The sequence below is a fragment of the Lissotriton helveticus genome, chromosome 12, assembly GCF_964261635.1.
Source record: "Lissotriton helveticus chromosome 12, aLisHel1.1, whole genome shotgun sequence".
NCBI classification, from domain to species: Eukaryota; Metazoa; Chordata; class Amphibia; order Caudata; family Salamandridae; genus Lissotriton; species Lissotriton helveticus.
The window spans coordinates 716,790,612-716,809,802 of NC_136073.1; positions in this window are offsets into that span (position 1 = coordinate 716,790,612).

Sequence of the window (19,191 nt, forward strand, 5' to 3'; positions counted from 1 at the left end):
ATACCATTTGGAGGCATTTAATGTTCAAGCAAAAACAGGTGATTTTTGACAAAAGAGATAACACCCCCCATTACGTCATGCTTCAGAAAGGTGAAAAATGGTCCGTTTTCAAATGTTTTATTTTTGAACGTCAGTTCACATTTGTAGGTAGATCATCAGTTTTAGAGCTAAAATTAGCATGTTTAAAGTGATTTTCATGCTTCCAGGGGCCCGGGAAGTGAATTAAATACCATTTGGAGGCATTTAATGTTCAAGCAAAAACAGGTGATTTTTGACAAAAGAGATAACACCCCCCCATTACGTCATGCTTCAGAAAGGTGAAAAATTGTCCGTTTTCAAATGTTTTATTTTTGAACGTCAGTTCACATTTGTAGGTAGATCATCAGTTTTAGAGCTAAAATTAGCATGTTTAAAGTGATTTTCATGCTTCCAGGGGCCCGGGAAGTGAATTAAATATCATTTGGAGGCATTTAATGTTCAAGCAAAAACAGGTGATTTTTGACAAAAGAGATAACACCCCCCATTACGTCATGCTTCAGAAAGATGAAAAATGGTCTGTTTTCAAATGTTTTATTTTTGAACGTCAGTTCACATTTGTAGGTAGATCATCAGTTTTAGAGCTAAAATTAGCATGTTTAAAGTGATTTTGATGCTTCCAGGGGCCCGGGAAGTGAATTAAATACCATTTGGAGGCATTTAATGTTCAAGCAAAAACAGGTGATTTTTGACAAAAGAGATAACACACCCCATTACGTCATGCTTCAAAAAGGTGAAAAATGGTCCGTTTTCAAATGTTTTATTTTTGAACGTCAGTTCACATTTGTAGGTAGATCATCAGTTTTAGAGCTAAAATTAGCATGTTTAAAGTGATTTTCATGCTTCCAGGGGCCCGGGAAGTGAATTAAATACCATTTGGAGGCATTTAATGTTCAAGCAAAAACAGGTGATTTTTGACAAAAGAGATAACACCCCCCCCATTACGTCATGCTTCAGAAAGGTGAAAAATGGTCCGTTTTCAAATGTTTTATTTTTGAACGTCAGTTCACATTTGTAGGTAGATCATCAGTTTTAGAGCTAAAATGTGCATGTTTAAAGCGATTTTCATGCTTCCAGGGGCCCGGGAAGTGAATTAAATACCATTTGGAGGCATTTAATGTTCAAGCAAAAACAGGTGATTTTTGACAAAAGAGATAACACCCCCACATTACGTCATAATTCAGAAAGGTGAAAAATGGTCCGTTTTCAAATGTTTTATTTTTGAACGTCAGTTCACATTTGTAGGTAGATCATCAGTTTTAGAGCTAAAATTAGCATGTTTAAAGTGATTTTCATCCTTCCAGGGGCCCGGGAAGTGAATTAAATACCATTTGGAGGCATTTAATATTCAAACAAAAACAGGTGATTTTTGACAAAAGAGATAACACCCCCCCATTACGTCATGCTTCAGAAAGGTGAAAAATGGTCGATTTTCAAATGTTTTATTTTTGAACATCAGTTCACATTTGTAGGTAGATCATCAGTTTAAGAGCTAAAATTAGCATGTTTAAAGTGATTTTCATGCTTCCAGGGGCCCGGGAAGTGAATTAAATACCATGTGGAGGCATTTAATGTTCAAGAAAAAACAGGTGATTTTTGACAAAAGAGATAACACCCCCCATTACGTCATGCTTCAGAAAGGTGAAAAATGGTCCATTTTCAAATGTTTTATTTTTGAACGTCAGTTCACATTTGTAGGTAGATCATCAGTTTTAGAGCTAAAATTAGCATGTTTAAAGCGATTTTCATGCTTCCAGGGGCCCGGGAAGTGAGTTAAATACCATTTGGAGGCATTTAATGTTCAAGCAAAAACAGTTGATTTTTGACAAAAGAGATAACACCCCCCCATTACGTCATGCTTCAGAAAGGTGAAAAATGGTCCGTTTTGAAATGTTTTATTTTAGAACGTCAGTTCACATTTGTAGGTAGATCATCAGTTTTAGAGCTAAAATTAGCATGTTTAAAGTGATTTTCATGCTTCCAGGGGCCCGGGAAGTGAATTAAATATCATTTGGAGGCATTTAATGTTCAAGCAAAAACAGGTGATTTTTGACAAAAGAGATAACACCCCCCCATTACGTCATGCTTCAGAAAGATGAAAAATGGTCTGTTTTCAAATGTTTTATTTTTGAACGTCAGTTCACATTTGTAGGTAGATCATCAGTTTTAGAGCTAAAATTAGCATGTTTAAAGTGATTTTGATGCTTCCAGGGGCCCGGGAAGTGAATTAAATACCATTTGGAGGCATTTAATGTTCAAGCAAAAACAGGTGATTTTTGACAAAAGAGATAACACACCCCATTACGTCATGCTTCAAAAAGGTGAAAAATGGTCCGTTTTCAAATGTTTTATTTTTGAACGTCAGTTCACATTTGTAGGTAGATCATCAGTTTTAGAGCTAAAATTAGCATGTTTAAAGTGATTTTCATGCTTCCAGGGGCCCGGGAAGTGAATTAAATACCATTTGGAGGCATTTAATGTTCAAGCAAAAACAGGTGATTTTTGACAAAAAAAAATAACACCCCCCCATTACGTCATGCTTCAGAAAGGTGAAAAATGGTCCGTTTTCAAATGTTTTAGTTTTTGAACGTCAGTTCACATTTGTAGGTAGATCATCAGTTTTAGAGCTAAAATGTGCATGTTTAAAGCGATTTTCATGCTTCCAGGGGCCCGGGAAGTGAATTAAATACCATTTGGAGGCATTTAATGTTCAAGCAAAAACAGGTGATTTTTGACAAAAGAGATAACACCCCCCCATTACGTCATAATTCAGAAAGGTGAAAAATGGTCCATTTTCAAATGTTTTATTTTTGAACGTCAGTTCACATTTGTAGGTAGATCATCAGTTTTAGAGCTAAAATTAGCATGTTTAAAGTGATTTTCATCCTTCCAGGGGCCCGGGAAGTGAATTAAATACCATTTGGAGGCATTTAATATTCAAACAAAAACAGGTGATTTTTGACAAAAGAGATAACACCCCCCCATTACGTCATGCTTCAGAAAGGTGAAAAATGGTCCATTTTCAAATGTTTTATTTTTGAACGTCAGTTCACATTTGTAGGTAGATCATCAGTTTAAGAGCTAAAATTAGCATGTTTAAAGTGATTTTCATGCTTCCAGGGGCCCGGGAAGTGAATTAAATACCATGTGGAGGCATTTAATGTTCAAGAAAAAACAGGTGATTTTTGACAAAAGAGATAACACCCCCCATTACGTCATGCTAAAGAAAGGTGAAAAATAGTCGATTTTCAAATTTTTTATTTTTGAACGTCAGTTCACATTTGTAGGTAGATCATCAGTTTTAGAGCTAAAATTAGCATGTTTAAAGCGATTTTCATGCTTCCAGGGGCCCGGGAAGTGAGTTAAATACCATTTGGAGGCATTTAATGTTCAAGCAAAAACAGGTGATTTTTGACAAAAGAGATAACACCCCCCCCATTACGTCATGCTTCAGAAAGGTGAAAAATGGTCCGTTTTGAAATGTTTTATTTTAGAACGTCAGTTCACATTTGTAGGTAGATCATCAGTTTTAGAGCTAAAATTAGCATGTTTAAAGTGATTTTCATGCTTCCAGGGGCCCGGGAAATGAATTAAATACCATTTGGAGGCATTTAATGTTCAAGCAAAAACAGGTGATTTTTGACTAAAGAGATAACACCCCCCCATTACGTCATGCTTCAGAAAGGTGAAAAATGGTCCGTTTTCAAATGTTTTATTTTTGAACGTCAGTTCACATTTGTAGGTAGATCATCAGTTTAAGAGCTAAAATTAGCATGTTTAAAGTGATTTTCATGCTTCCAGGGGCCCGGGAAGTGAATTAAATACCATTTGGAGGCATTTAATGTTCAAGCAAAAACAGTTGATTTTTGACAAAAGAGATAACACCCCCCCATTACGTCATGCTTCAGAAAGGTGAAAAATGGTCCGTTTTGAAATGTTTTATTTTAAAACGTCAGTTCACATTTGTAGGTAGATCATCAGTTTTAGAGCTAAAATTAGCATGTTTAAAGTGATTTTCATGCTTCCAGGGGCCCGGGAAGTGAATTAAATACCATTTGGAGGCATTTAATGTTCAAGCAAAAACAGGTGATTTTTGACAAAAGAGATAACACCCCCCCATTACGTCATGCTTCAGAAAGGTGAAAAATGGTCCGTTTTCAAATGTTTTATTTTTGAACGTCAGTTCACATTTGTAGGTAGATCATCAGTTTAAGAGCTAAAATTAGCATGTTTAAAGTGATTTTCATGCTTCCAGGGGCCCGGGAAGTGAATTAAATACCATTTGGAAGCATTTAATGTTCAAGCAAAAACAGGTGATTTTTGACAAAAGAGATAACACCCCCCCATTACGTCATGCTTCAGAAAGGTGAAAAATGGTCCGTTTTCAAATGTTTTATTTTTGAACGTCAGTTCACATTTGTAGGTAGATCATCAGTTTTAGAGCTAAAATTTGCATGTTTAAAGTGATTTTCATGCTTCCAGGGGCCCGCGAAGTGAATTAAATACCATTTGGAGGCATTTAATGTTCAAGCAAAAACAGGTGATATTTGACAAAAGAGATAACACCCCCCCATTACGTCATGCTTCAGAAAGGTGAAAAATGGTCCGTTTTCAAATGTTTTATTTTTGAACGTCAGTTCACATTTGTAGGTAGATCGTCAGTTTTAGAGCTAAAATTTGTATGTTGAAAGTGATTTTCATGCTTCCAGGGGCCCGGGAAGTGAATTAAATACCATTTGGAGGCATTTAATGTTCAAGCAAAAACAGGTGATTTTTGACAAAAGAGATTACACCCCCCATTACGTCATGCTTCAGAAAGGTGAAAAATGGTCAGTTTTCAAATGTTTTATTTTTGAACGTCAGTTTACATTTGTAGGTAGATCATCAGTTTAAGAGCTAAAATTAGCATGTTTAAAGCGATTTTCATGCTTCCAGGGGTCCGGGAAGTGAATTAAATACCATTTGGAGACATTTAATGTTCAAGCAAAAACAGGTGATTTTTGACAAAAGAGATAACACCCCCCATTACGTCATGCTTCAGAAAGGTGAAAAATGGTCCGTTTTCAAATGTTTTATTTTTGAACGTCAGTTCACATTTGTAGGTAGATCATCAGTTTAAGAGCTCAAATTAGCATGTTTAAAGTGATTTTCATGCTTCCAGGGGCCCGGGAAGTGAATTAAATACCATTTGGAGACATTTAATGTTCAAACAAATACAGGTGATTTTTGTCAAAGGAGATAACACCCCCCCATTACGTCAAGCTTCAGAAAGGTGAAAAATGGTCAGTTTTCAAATGTTTTATTTTTGAACGTCAGTTCACATTTGTAGGTAGATCGTCAGTTTAAGAGCTAAAATTAGCATGTTTAAAGTTATTTTCATGATTCCAGGGGCCCGGGAAGTGAAATAAATACCATTTGGAGGCATTTAATGTTCAAGCAAAGACAGGTGATTTTTGACAAATGAGATAACACCCCCCCCCCATTACGTCATGGTTCAGAAAGGTGAAAAATGGTCAGTTTTCAAATGTTTTATTTTTGAACGTCAGTTCACATTTGTAGGTAGATCGTCAGTTTAAGAGCTAAAATTAGCATGTTTAAAGTTATTTTCATGTTTCCAGGGGCCGGGAAGTGAAATAAATACCATTTGGAGGCATTTAATGTTCAAGCAAAAACAGGTGATATTTGACAAATGAGTTAACACCCCCCATTACGTCATGGTTCAGAAAGGTGAAAAAAGGTCCGTTTTCAAATGTTTTATTTTTGAACGTCAGTTCACATTTGTAGGTAGATCATCAGTTTTAGAGCTGAAATTAGCATGTTTAAAGGGATTTTCGTGCTTCCAGGGGCCCGGGAAGTGAATTAAATACCATTTGGAGGCATTTAATGTTCAAGCAATAACAGGTGATTTTTGACAAAAGAGATAACCCCCCCCCATTACGTCATGCTTCAGAAAGGTGAAAAATGGTCCGTTTTGAAATGTTTTATTTTAGAACGTCAGTTCACATTTGTAGGTAGATCATCAGTTTTAGAGCTAAAATTAGCATGTTTAAAGTGATTTTCATGCTTCCAGGGGCCCGGGAAATGAATTAAATACCATTTGGAGGCATTTAATGTTCAAGCAAAAACAGGTGATTTTTGACTAAAGAGATAACACCCCCCCATTACGTCATGCTTCAGAAAGGTGAAAAATGGTCCGTTTTCAAATGTTTTATTTTTGAACGTCAGTTCACATTTGTAGGTAGATCATCAGTTTAAGAGCTAAAATTAGCATGTTTAAAGTGATTTTCATGCTTCCAGGGGCCCGGGAAGTGAATTAAATACCATTTGGAGGCATTTAATGTTCAAGCAAAAACAGTTGATTTTTGACAAAAGAGATAACACCCCCCCATTACGTCATGCTTCAGAAAGGTGAAAAATGGTCCGTTTTGAAATGTTTTATTTTAAAACGTCAGTTCACATTTGTAGGTAGATCATCAGTTTTAGAGCTAAAATTAGCATGTTTAAAGTGATTTTCATGCTTCCAGGGGCCCGGGAAGTGAATTAAATACCATTTGGAGGCATTTAATGTTCAAGCAAAAACAGGTGATTTTTGACAAAAGAGATAACACCCCCCCATTACGTCATGCTTCAGAAAGGTGAAAAATGGTCCGTTTTCAAATGTTTTATTTTTGAACGTCAGTTCACATTTGTAGGTAGATCATCAGTTTAAGAGCTAAAATTAGCATGTTTAAAGTGATTTTCATGCTTCCAGGGGCCCGGGAAGTGAATTAAATACCATTTGGAAGCATTTAATGTTCAAGCAAAAACAGGTGATTTTTGACAAAAGAGATAACACCCCCCCATTACGTCATGCTTCAGAAAGGTGAAAAATGGTCCGTTTTCAAATGTTTTATTTTTGATCGTCAGTTCACATTTGTAGGTAGATCATCAGTTTTAGAGCTAAAATTTGCATGTTTAAAGTGATTTTCATGCTTCCAGGGGCCCGCGAAGTGAATTAAATACCATTTGGAGGCATTTAATGTTCAAGCAAAAACAGGTGATATTTGACAAAAGAGATAACACCCCCCCATTACGTCATGCTTCAGAAAGGTGAAAAATGGTCCGTTTTCAAATGTTTTATTTTTGAACGTCAGTTCACATTTGTAGGTAGATCGTCAGTTTTAGAGCTAAAATTTGTATGTTGAAAGTGATTTTCATGCTTCCAGGGGCCCGGGAAGTGAATTAAATACCATTTGGAGGCATTTAATGTTCAAGCAAAAACAGGTGATTTTTGACAAAAGAGATTACACCCCCCATTACGTCATGCTTCAGAAAGGTGAAAAATGGTCAGTTTTCAAATGTTTTATTTTTGAACGTCAGTTTACATTTGTAGGTAGATCATCAGTTTAAGAGCTAAAATTAGCATGTTTAAAGCGATTTTCATGCTTCCAGGGGTCCGGGAAGTGAATTAAATACCATTTGGAGACATTTAATGTTCAAGCAAAAACAGGTGATTTTTTAACAAAAGAGATAACACCCCCCATTACGTCATGCTTCAGAAAGGTGAAAAATGGTCCGTTTTCAAATGTTTTATTTTTGAACGTCAGTTCACATTTGTAGGTAGATCATCAGTTTAAGAGCTCAAATTAGCATGTTTAAAGTGATTTTCATGCTTCCAGGGGCCCGGGAAGTGAATTAAATACCATTTGGAGACATTTAATGTTCAAACAAATACAGGTGATTTTTGTCAAAGGAGATAACACCCCCCCATTACGTCAAGCTTCAGAAAGGTGAAAAATGGTCAGTTTTCAAATGTTTTATTTTTGAACGTTAGTTCACATTTGTAGGTAGATCGTCAGTTTAAGAGCTAAAATTAGCATGTTTAAAGTTATTTTCATGCTTCCAGGGGCCCGGGAAGTGAAATAAATACCATTTGGAGGCATTTAATGTTCAAGCAAAGACAGGTGATTTTTGACAAATGAGATAACACCCCCCCCCCCCATTACGTCATGGTTCAGAAAGGTGAAAAATGGTCAGTTTTCAAATGTTTTATTTTTGAACGTCAGTTCACATTTGTAGGTAGATCGTCAGTTTAAGAGCTAAAATTAGCATGTTTAAAGTTATTTTCATGTTTCCAGGGGCCGGGAAGTGAAATAAATACCATTTGGAGGCATTTAATGTTCAAGCAAAAACAGGTGATATTTGACAAATGAGTTAACACCCCCCATTACGTCATGGTTCAGAAAGGTGAAAAAAGGTCCGTTTTCAAATGTTTTATTTTTGAACGTCAGTTCACATTTGTAGGTAGATCATCAGTTTTAGAGCTGAAATTAGCATGTTTAAAGGGATTTTCGTGCTTCCAGGGGCCCGGGAAGTGAATTAAATACCATTTGGAGGCATTTAATGTTCAAGCAATAACAGGTGATTTTTGACAAAAGAGATAACCCCCCCCCCCATTACGTCATGCTTCAGAAAGGTGAAAAATGGTCAGTTTTCAAATGTTTTATTTTTGAACGTCAGTTCACATTTGTATGTAGATCATCAGTTTTAGAGCTAAAATTAGCATGTTTAAAGTGATTTTCATGCTTCCAGTGACCCGGGAAGAGAATTAAATACCATTTGGAGGCATTTAATGTTCAAGCAAAAACAGGTAATTTTTGACAAAAGAGATAACACCCCCCCCCATTACGTCATGCTTCAGAAAGGTAAAAAATGGTCCGTTTTCAAATGTTTTATTTTTGAATGTCAGTTCACATTTGTAGGTAGATCATCAGTTTTAGAGCTAAAATTAGCATGTTTACAGTGATTTTCATGCTTCCAGGGGCCCTAAACACAAGATTTGTGGAATGGTTAAAAGTGCATGAAAATGGTCAATTTACTCACTCTGAGGTCTCAAAAAGTGTTTCTTCACCCCGGGAAGTGAATTAAATACCATTTGGAGGCATTTAATGTTCAAGCAAAAACAGGTGATTTTTGACAAAAGAGATATCACCCCCCATTACGTCATGCTTCAGAAAGGTGAAAAATGGTCAGTTTTCAAATGTTTTATTTTTGAACGTCAGTTTACATTTGTAGGTAGATCATCAGTTTAAGAGCTAAAATTAGCATGTTTAAAGCGATTTTCATGCTTCCAGGGGTCCGGGAAGTGAAATAAATACCATTTGAAGACATTTAATGTTCAAGCAAAAACAGGTGATTTTTGACAAAAGAGATAACACCCCCCATTACGTCATGCTTCAGAAAGGTGAAAAATGGTCCGTTTTCAAATGTTTTATTTTTGAACGTCAGTTCACATTTGTAGGTAGATCATCAGTTTAAGAGCTAAAATTAGCATGTTTAAAGTGATTTTCATGCTTCCAGGGGCCCGGGAAGTGAATTAAATACCATTTGGAGACATTTAATGTTCAAACAAATACAGGTGATTTTTGTCAAAGGAGATAACACCCCCCCATTACGTCATGCTTCAGAAAGGTGAAAAATGGTCAGTTTTCAAATGTTTTATTTTTGAACGTCAGTTCACATTTGTAGGTAGATCGTCAGTTTAAGAGCTAAAATTAGCATGTTTAAAGTTATTTTAATGCTTCCAGGGGCCCGGGAAGTGAAATAAATACCATTTGGAGGCATTTAATGTTCAAGCAAAAACAGGTGATTTTTGACAAATGAGATAACACCCCCCCATTACGTCATGGTTCAGAAAGGTGAAAAATGGTCAGTTTTCAAATGTTTTATTTTTGAACGTCAGTTGACATTGTAGGTAGATCGTCAGTTTAAGAGCTAAAATTAGCATGTTTAAAGTTATTTTCATGTTTCCAGGGGCCCGGGATGTGAAATAAATACCATTTGGAGGCATTTAATGTTCAAGCAAAAACAGGTGATTTTTGACAAATGAGTTAACACCACCCCATTACGTCATGGTTCAGAAAGGTGAAAAAAGGTCAGTTTTCAAATGTTTTATTTTTGAACGTCAGTTCACATTTGTAGGTAGATCATCAGTTTTAGAGCTGAAATTAGCATGTTTAAAGTGAGTTTTGTGCTTCCAGGGGCCCGGGAAGTGAATTAAATACCATTTGGAGGCATTTAATGTTCAAGCAAAAACAGGTGATTTTTGACAAAAGAGATAACACCCCCCCATTACGTCATGCTTCAGAAAGGTGAAAAATGGTCCGTTTTCAAATGTTTTATTTTTGAACGTCAGTTCACATTTGTAGGTAGATCATCAGTTTTAGAGCTAAGATTAGCATGTTTAAAGTGATTTTCATGCTTCCAGGGGCCCGGGAAGTGAATTAAATACCATTTGGAGGCATTTATTGTAGAGCAAAAACAGGTGATTTTTGACAAAAGGGATAACACCCCCCCCCCATTACGTCATGCTTCAGAAAGGTGAAAAATGGTCCGTTTTCAAATGTATTAGTTTTTTAACGTCAGTTCACATTTGTAGGTAGATCATCAGTTGAAGAGCTAAAATTAGCATGTTTAAAGTGATTTTCATGCTTCCAGGGGCCCAGGAAGTGAATTAAATACCATTTGGAGGCATTTAATGTTCAAGCGAAAACAGGTGACTTTTGACAAAAGAGATAACACCCCCCATTACGTCATGCTTCAGAAAGGTGAAAAATGGTTCGTTTTCAAATGTTTTATTTTTGAACGTCAGTTCACATTTGTAGGTAGATCATCAGTTTAAGAGCTAAAATTAGCATGTTTAAAGTGATTTTCATGCTTCCAGGGGCCCGGGAAGTGAATTAAATTCCATTTGGAGGCATTTCATGTTCAAGCAAAAACAGGTGATTTTTGACAAAAGAGATAACACCCCCCATTACGTCATGCTTCAGAAAGGTGAAAAATGGTCCGTTTTCAAATGTTTTATTTTTGAACGTCAGATCACATTTGTAGGTAGATCATCAGTTTTAGAAGTAAAATTAGCATGTTTAAAGTGATTTTCATGCTTCCAGTGACCCGGGAAGTGAATTAAATACCATTTGGAGGCATTTAATGTTCAAGCAAAAACAGGTGATTTTTGACAAAAGAGATAAGACCCCCCATTACGTCATACTTCAGAAAGGTGAAAAATGGTCCGTTTTCAAATGTTTTATTTTTGAACTTCAGTTCACATTTGTAGGTAGATCATCAGTTTTAGAGCTAAAATTAGCATGTTTAAAGTGATTTTCATGCTTCCAGTGACCCGAGAAGTGAATTGAATACCATTTGGAGGCATTTAATGTTCAAGCAAAAACAGGTGATTTTTGACAAAAGAGATAACACCCCCCCATTACGTCATGCTTCAGAAAGGTAAAAAATGGTCCGTTTTCAAATGTTTTATTTTTGAACGTCAGTTCACATTTGTAGGTAGATCATCAGTTTAAGAGCTAAAATTTGCATGTTTGAAGTGATTTTCATGCTTCCAGGTGCCCGGGAAGTGAATTAAATACCATTTGGAGGCATTTAATGTTCAAGCAAAAACAGGTGATTTTTGACAAAAGAGATAACACCCCCCCTTTACGTCATGCTTCAGAAAGGTGAAAAATGGTCCGTTTTCAAATGTTTTATTTTTGAACGTCAGTTCACATTTGTAGGTAGATCATCAGTTTTAGAGCTAAAATTAGCATGTTTGAAGTGATTTTCATGCTTCCAGGGGCCCGGGAAGTGAATTAAATACCATTTGGAGGCATTTAAAGTTCAAGCAAAAACAGGTGATTTTTGACAAAAGAGATAACACCCCCCCATTACGTCATGCTTCAGAAAGGTGAAAAATGGTCCGTTTTCAAATGTTTTTTATTTTTGAACGTCAGTTCACATTTGTAGGTAGATCATCAGTTTTAGAACTAAAATTAGCATGTTTAAAGTGATTTTCATGCTTCCAGGGGCCCTAAACACAAGATTTGTGGAATGGTTCAAAGTGCATGAAAATGGCCAATTTACTCTCTCTGAGGTCTCAAAAAGTGTTTCTTCACCCCGGGAAGTGAATTAAATACCATTTGGAGGCATTTAATGTTCAAGCAAAAACAGGTGATTTTTGACAAAAGAGATAACACCCCCCATTACGTCATGCTTCAGAAAGGTGAAAAAAGGTCAGTTTTCAAATGTTTTATTTTTGAACGTCAGTTCACATTTGTAGGTAGATCATCAGTTTTAGAGCTGAAATTAGCATGTTTAAAGTGATTTTTGTGCTTCCAGGGGCCCGGGAAGTGAATTAAATACCATTTGGAGGCATTTAATGTTGAAGCAAAAACAGGTGATTTTTGACAAAAGAGATAACACCCCCCCATTACGTCATGCTTCAGAAAGGTGAAAAATGGTCCGTTTTCAAATGTTTTATTTTTGAACGTCAGTTCACATTTGTAGGTAGATCATCAGTTTTAGAGCTAAGATTAGCATGTTTAAAGTGATTTTCATGCTTCCAGGGGCCCGGGAAGTGAATTAAATACCATTTGGAGGCATTTATTGTAGAGCAAAAACAGGTGATTTTTGACAAAAGGGATAACACCCCCCCCCATTACGTCATGCTTCAGAAAGGTGAAAAATGGTCCGTTTTCAAATGTATTAGTTTTTTAACGTCAGTTCACATTTGTAGGTAGATCATCAGTTGAACAGCTAAAATTAGCATGTTTAAAGTGATTTTCATGCTTCCAGGGGCCCAGGAAGTGAATTAAATACCATTTGGAGGCATTTAATGTTTAAGCGAAAACAGGTGATTTTTGACAAAAGAGATAACACCCCCCATTACGTCATGCTTCAGAAAGGTGAAAAATGGTTCGTTTTCAAATGTTTTATTTTTGAACGTCAGTTCACATTTGTAGGTAGATCATCAGTTTAAGAGCTAAAATTAGCATGTTTAAAGTGATTTTCATGCTTCCAGGGGCCCGGGAAGTGAATTAAATACCATTTGGAGGCATTTCATGTTCAAGCAAAAACAGGTGATTTTTGACAAAAGAGATAACACCCCCCATTACGTCATGCTTCAGAAAGGTGAAAAATGGTCCGTTTTCAAATGTTTTATTTTTGAAGGTCAGATCACATTTGTAGGTAGATCATCAGTTTTAGAAGTAAAATTAGCATGTTTAAAGTGATTTTCATGCTTCCAGTGACCCGGGAAGTGAATTAAATACCATTTGGAGGCATTTAATGTTCAAGCAAAAACAGGTGATTTTTGACAAAAGAGATAACACCCCCCATTACGTCATACTTCAGAAAGGTGAAAAATGGTCCGTTTTCAAATGTTTTATTTTTGAACTTCAGTTCACATTTGTAGGTAGATCATCAGTTTTAGAGCTAAAATTAGCATGTTTAAAGTGATTTTCATGCTTCCAGTGACCCGGGAAGTGAATTGAATACCATTTGGAGGCATTTAATGTTCAAGCAAAAACAGGTGATTTTTGACAAAAGAGATAACACCCCCCCATTACGTCATGCTTCAGAAAGGTAAAAAATGGTCCGTTTTCAAATGTTTTATTTTTGAACGTCAGTTCACATTTGTAGGTAGATCATCAGTTTAAGAGCTAAAATTTGCATGTTTGAAGTGATTTTCATGCTTCCAGGTGCCCGGGAAGTGAATTAAATACCATTTGGAGGCATTTAATGTTCAAGCAAAAACAGGTGATTTTTGACAAAAGAGATAACACCCCCCCTTTACGTCATGCTTCAGAAAGGTGAAAAATGGTCCGTTTTCAAATGTTTTATTTTTGAACGTCAGTTCACATTTGTAGGTAGATCATCAGTTTTAGAGCTAAAATTAGCATGTTTGAAGTGATTTTCATGCTTCCAGGGGCCCAGGAAGTGAATTAAATACCATTTGGAGGCATTTAAAGTTCAAACAAAAACAGGTGATTTTTGACAAAAGAGATAACACCCCCCCATTACGTCATGCTTCAGAAAGGTGAAAAAAATGGTCCGTTTTCAAATGTTTTTTATTTTTGAACGTCAGTTCACATTTGTAGGTAGATCATCAGTATTAGAGCTAAAATTAGCATGTTTAAAGTGATTTTCATGCTTCCAGGGGCCCTAAACACAAGATTTGTGGAATGGTTCAAAGTGCATGAAAATGGCCAATTTACTCTCTCTGAGGTCTCAAAAAGTGTTTCTTCACCCCGGGAAGTGAATTAAATACCATTTGGAGGCATTTAATGTTCAAGCAAAAACAGGTGATTTTTGACAAAAGAGATAACACCCCCCATTACGTCATGCTTCAGAAAGGTGAAAAATGGTCAGTTTTCAAATGTTTTATTTTTGAACGTCAGTTCACATTTGTAGGTAGATCATCAGTTTTAGAGCTAAAATTAGCATGTTTAAAGTGATTTTCATGCTTCCAGTGACCCGGGAAGTGAATTAAATACCATTTGGAGGCATTTAATGTTCAAGCAAAAACAGGTGATTTTTGACAAAAGAGATAACACCCCCCCATTACGTCATGCTTCAGAAAGGTAAAAAATGGTCCGTTTTCAAATGTTTTATTTTTGAACGTCAGTTCACATTTGTAGGTAGATCATCAGTTTTAGAGCTAAAATTAGCATGTTTAAAGTGATTTTCATGCTTCCAGGGGCCCTAAACACAAGATTTGTGGAATGGTTAAAAGTGCATGAAAATGGCCAATTTACTCACTCTGAGGTCTCAAAAAGTGTTTCTTCACCCCGGGAAGTGAATTAAATACCATTTGGAGGCATTTAATGTTCAAGCAAAAACAGGTGATTTTTGACAAAAGAGATAACACCCCCATTACGTCATGCTTCAGAAAGGTTAAAAATGGTCAGTTTTCAAATGTTTTATTTTTGAACGTCAGTTTACATTTGTAGGTAGATCATCAGTTTAAGAGCTAAAATTAGCATGTTTAAAGCGATTTTCATGCTTCCAGGGGTCGGGAAGTGAATTAAATACCATTTGGAGACATTTAATGTTCAAGCAAAAACAGGTGATTTTTGACAAAAGAGATAACACCCCCCATTACGTCATGCTTCAGAAAGGTGAAAAATGGTCCGTTTTCAAATGTTTTATTTTTGAACGTCAGTTCACATTTGTAGGTAGATCATCAGTTTAAGAGCTAAAATTAGCATGTTTAAAGTGATTTTCATGCTTCCAGGGCCCCGGGAAGTGAATTAAATACCATTTGGAGACATTTAATGTTCAAACAAATACAGGTGATTTTTGTCAAAGGAGATAACACCCCCCCATTACGTCATGCTTCAGAAAGGTGAAAAATGGTCAGTTTTCAAATGTTTTATTTTTGAACGTCAGTTCACATTTGTAGGTAGATCGTCAGTTTAAGAGCTAAAATTAGCATGTTTAAAGTTATTTTCAAGTTTCCAGGGGCCCGGGAAGTGAAATAAATACCATTTGGAGGCATTTAATGTTCAAGCAAAAACAGGTGATTTTTGACAAATGAGTTAACACCCCCCCCCCATTACGTCATGGTTCAGAAAGGTGAAAAAAGGTCCGTTTTCAAATGTTTTATTTTTGAACGTCAGTTCACATTTGTAGGTAGATCATCAGTTTTAGAGCTGAAATTAGCATGTTTAAAGTGATTTTCGTGCTTCCAGGGGCCCGGGAAGTGAATTAAATACCATTTGGAGGCATTTAATGTTCAAGCAAAAACAGGTGATTTTTGACAAAAGAGATAACACCCCCCCCCCCATTACGTCATGCTTCAGAAAGGTGAAAAATGGTCCGTTTTCAAATGTTTTATTTTTGAACGTCAGTTCACATTTGTAGGTAGATCATCAGTTTTAGAGCTAAAATTAGCATGTTTAAAGTGATTTTCATGCTTCCAGTGACCCGGGAAGTGAATTAAATACCATTTGGAGGCATTTAATGTTCAAGCAAAAACAGGTAATTTTTGACAAAAGAGATAACACCCCCCCATTACGTCATGCTTCAGAAAGGTAAATAATGGTCCGTTTTCAAATGTTTTATTTTTGAACGTCAGTTCACATTTGTAGGTAGATCATCAGTTTTAGAGCTAAAATTAGCATGTTTAAAGTGATTTTCATGCTTCCAGGGGCCCTAAACACAAGATTTGTGGAATGGTTCAAAGTGCATGAAAATGGCCAATTTACTCTCTCTGAGGTCTCAAAAAGTGTTTCTTCACCCCGGGAAGTGAATTAAATACCATTTGGAGGCATTTAATGTTCAAGCAAAAACAGGTGATTTTTGACAAAAGAGATAACACCCCCCATTACGTCATGCTTCAGAAAGGTGAAAAATGGTCAGTTTTCAAATGTTTTATTTTTGAACGTCAGTTCACATTTGTAGGTAGATCATCAGTTTTAGAGCTAAAATTAGCATGTTTAAAGTGATTTTCATGCTTCCACTGACCCGGGAAGTGAATTAAATACCATTTGGAGGCATTTAATGTTCAAGCAAAAACAGGTGATTTTTGACAAAAGAGATAACACCCCCCCATTACGTCATGCTTCAGAAAGGTAAAAAATGGTCCGTTTTCAAATGTTTTATTTTTGAACGTCAGTTCACATTTGTAGGTAGATCATCAGTTTTAGAGCTAAAATGAGCATGTTTAAAGTGATTTTCATGCTTCCAGGGGCCCTAAACACAAGATTTGTGGAATGGTTAAAAGTGCATGAAAATGGCCAATTTACTCACTCTGAGGTCTCAAAAAGTGTTTCTTCACCCCGGGAAGTGAATTAAATACCATTTGGAGGCATTTAATGTTCAAGCAAAAACAGGTGATTTTTGACAAACGAGATAACACCCCCATTACGTCATGCTTCAGAAAGTTTAAAAATGGTCAGTTTTCAAATGTTTTATTTTTGAACGTCAGTTTACATTTGTAGGTAGATCATCAGTTTAAGAGCTAAAATTAGCATGTTTAAAGCGATTTTTATGCTTCCAGGGGTCGGGAAGTGAATTAAATAACATTTGGAGACATTTAATGTTCAAGCAAAAACAGGTGATTTTTGACAAAAGAGATAACACCCCCCATTACGTCATGCTTCAGAAAGGTGAAAAATGGTCCGTTTTCAAATGTTTTATTTTAACGTCAGTTCACATTTGTAGGTAGATCATCAGTTTAAGAGCTAAAATTAGCATGTTTAAAGTGATTTTCATGCTTCCAGGGGCCCGGGAAGTGAATTAAATACCATTTGGAGACATTTAACGTTCAAACAAATACAGGTGATTTTTGTCAAAGGAGATAACACCCCCCCATTACGTCATGCTTCAGAAAGGTGAAAAATGGTCAGTTTTCAAATGTTTTATTTTTGAACGTCAGTTCACATTTGTAGGTAGATCGTCAGTTTAAGAGCTAAAATTAGCATGTTTAAAGTTATTTTCATGCTTCCAGGAGCCCGGGAAGTGAAATAAATACCATTTGGAGGCATTTAATGTTCAAGCAAAAACAGGTGATTTTTGACAAATGAGATAACACCCCCCCCCATTACGTCATGGTTCAGAAAGGTGAAAAATGGTCAGTTTTCAAATGTTTTATTTTTGAACGTCAGTTCACATTTGTAGGTAGATCGTCAGTTTAAGAGCTAAAATTAGCATGTTTAAAGTTATTTTCATGTTTCCAGGGGCCCGGGAAGTGAAATAAATACCATTTGGAGGCATTAAATGTTCAAGCAAAAACAGGTGATTTTTGACAAATGAGTTAACACCCCCCCCATTACGTCATGGTTCAGAAAGGTGAAAAAAGGTCCGTTTTCAAATGTTTTATTTTTGAACGTCAGTTCACATTTGTAGGTAGATCATCAGTTTTAGAGATGAAATTAGCATGTTTAAAGTGATTTTCGTGCTTCCAGGGGCCCGGGAAGTGAATTAAATACCATTTGGAGGCATTTAATGTTCAAGCAAAAACAGGTGATTTTTGACAAAAGAGATAACACCCCCCCCCCATTACGTCATGCTTCAGAAAGGTGAAAAATGGTCCGTTTTCAAATGTTTTATTTTTGAACGTCAGTTCACATTTGTAGGTAGATCATCAGTTTTAGAGCTAAAATTAGCATGTTTAAAGTGATTTTCATGCTTCCAGTGACCCGGGAAGTGAATTAAATACCATTTGGAGGCATTTAATGTTCAAGCAAAAACAGGTAATTTTTGACAAAAGAGATAACACCCCCCCCATTACGTCATGCTTCAGAAAGGTAAAAAATGGTCCGTTTTCAAATGTTTTATTTTTGAACGTCAGTTCACATTTGTAGGTAGATCATCAGTTTTAGAGCTAAAATTAGCATGTTTAAAGTGATTTTCATGCTTCCAGGGGCCCTAAACACAAGATTTGTGGAATGGTTCAAAGTGCATGAAAATGGCCAATTTACTCTCTCTGAGGTCTCAAAAAGTGTTTCTTCACCCCGGGAAGTGAATTAAATACCATTTGGAGGCATTTAATGTGCAAGCAAAAACAGGTGATTTTTGACAAAAGAGATAACACCCCCCATTACGTCATGCTTCAGAAAGGTGAAAAATGGTCAGTTTTCAAATGTTTTATTTTTGAACGTCAGTTCACATTTGTAGGTAGATCATCAGTTTTAGAGCTAAAATTAGCATGTTTAAAGTGATTTTCATGCTTCCAGTGACCCGGGAAGTGAATTAAATACCATTTGGAGGCATTTAATGTTCAAGCAAAAACAGGTGATTTTTGACAAAAGAGATAACACCCCCCCCATTACGTCATGCTTCAGAAAGGTAAAAAATGGTCCGTTTTCAAATGTTTTATTTTTGAACGTCAGTTCACATTTGTAGGTAGATCATCAGTTTTAGAGCTAAAATGAGCATGTTTAAAGTGATTTTCATGCTTCCAGGGGCCCTAAACACAAGATTTGTGGAATGGTTAAAAGTGCATGAAAATGGCCAATTTACTCACTCTGAGGTCTCAAAAAGTGTTTCTTCACCCCGGGAAGTGAATTAAATACCATTTGGAGGCATTTAATGTTCAAGCAAAAACAGGTGATTTTTGACAAACGAGATAACACCCCCATTACGTCATGCTTCAGAAAGGTTAAAAATGGTCAGTTTTCAAATGTTTTATTTTTGAACGTCAGTTTACATTTGTAGGTAGATCATCAGTTTAAGAGCTAAAATTAGCATGTTTAAAGCGATTTTCATGCTTCCAGGGGTCGGGAAGTGAATTAAATACCATTTGGAGACATTTAATGTTCAAGCAAAAACAGGTGATTTTTGACAAAAGAGATAACACCCCCCATTACGTCATGCTTCAGAAAGGTGAAAAATGGTCCG